We start from the raw sequence: 1,513 nt of genomic DNA, 5'->3' as shown, positions 1-1,513 counted from the left end.
GTAGGGAAAACTTCCTTGCATAAATAATAAACCAACCTCATCCGATGGCTTCATTGAAACAATGATATCAATGGCTTCTGAGGCAAGATTCATTTGGTGAATACATTGCCAAGAGAAAAGCGTGACAGGTGCTTTACACAAAGCTGTTCATCACAGCTGAATGAAGCAAAGCACTTATTTTTGCCGAAACGTGGTTACATCAAGGCACTGACTTCATCCAAGCGGCGCTTGCTGGCAGAGAGCTGTCCTTTTGGACTCTTTTGGACCTCTTCTCAACAACAGGAGAGCTATGCCAATGGTACGTGGGCCAAAAGAAAGACTGAGCCCAAAGGGCAGCCTCAGGGCATGTGTGTGCCTTGGCACAGAGCTTGCTGGAAGGACGTCACTGGCTTGTGTGGGGAAACAAAAAAAAAGCATGAAGGAAGTGCTGCCAGATTTGGCTTGAACCCGGCAGATTGGGAGGATTTCTGGGGTTTGGCCTGGACTTCTTGCCTTGCTGAAGTACCAATACAGTGGCATCAGTGTTTGCAATAGCATCTCCTGGGTCCTGAGTTAGGAAGCAATATAAAGATAGTCCCTGCTCCAGAGAGCTGATGAGGTTAGCTTGGGCAGAGAAGCCAAAAAGGGGCAGAGCAGGTGCCAGCAGAGCTCTTATGCTGGGCACAACACCAGCTGTCCAACCACTTGTTCTTGGGGGCAGGCACGGCATACACAGTCCTGCAGCTGTACAGGTCCAACCGCACTGGGCCGTCTGGTTCCCTGCTGAGAGCTGGCCAGATGCAAGGAAAGTTGTCCTGCTTGTCAGTGCATCTTGCTCTATCAACACTGGGCAGGGCAGGATGATCAGATGCTTCCCTCACAAGTGCTTCTGTGCATGAGCCAGCACCAGGCAATGCCAGCCCAAAACAGGCCTAGTGGTGCTGGAACATGCAACTACATGGGCAGGCAGCTGGAATAACTGGGGATTGTTGCCTAGCTTTGGGCACAGGGAAGGGCCTAGCTGAAAGGGGCTGTACTGTACGGTCAAAGCTCAGTGTGTGTTTAGTCTGCTTTTATGGGCTGTGCCCGGCCATAACATGGGCAATGCTCCCACGTCCAGAGAGTCTGACTTGGGACCAAAGGGTGAAGCGAACGGGAACAGACCCCACCACGGCAAACAGGGCCTGGCTTGGTGACCCAACATGGCCTGTCCACGTCAAGTAGGAATGGAGGGGTGGGGAGGAGGTAGTGTTTGCTTAAGGGAAAAGAGAAAAGCCAGCCCTCGGGGTAGGAGGAAATTGCTGCCCAGAGGCTGATCAGGAGTCCCTAATTGTGCAATCTGTCAGAGTGTCGTCAGCTCTGCACCCTCTGCGAGTGCTGAGCGGTTTGTATCCTGATCTCCCTCTGCCTCGTATTTAACCACACCTTGAATACATACATGTGTGCGCACACATTCTCCCTCTCCCCAAAATTATGATAGATTCAGTGCTCTTTTCAGGTTTGGCTGAGCTGGTAGCGGGGGGTTCCCGGTGGT

The 1,513-nt window shown here is 51.9% G+C and overlaps 1 protein-coding gene across 2 annotated transcripts in view; it reads left to right on the top strand.

Annotated features, from left to right (window-relative positions):
• The window catches only part of MASP2 (mannan binding lectin serine peptidase 2), a 19,358-nt gene that overhangs the window by 1,297 nt on the left and 16,548 nt on the right, over positions 1–1,513 (top strand). The gene's annotated exons all lie outside the window — the stretch shown is intronic.

Source organism: Alligator sinensis, unplaced genomic scaffold (assembly GCF_000455745.1).
Source record: "Alligator sinensis unplaced genomic scaffold, ASM45574v1 scaffold366_1, whole genome shotgun sequence".
Taxonomy (NCBI): domain Eukaryota; kingdom Metazoa; phylum Chordata; order Crocodylia; family Alligatoridae; genus Alligator; species Alligator sinensis.
The sequence above is the reverse complement of the archived record's forward strand: the minus strand, read 5'-3'. Positions and strand labels throughout refer to the sequence as shown.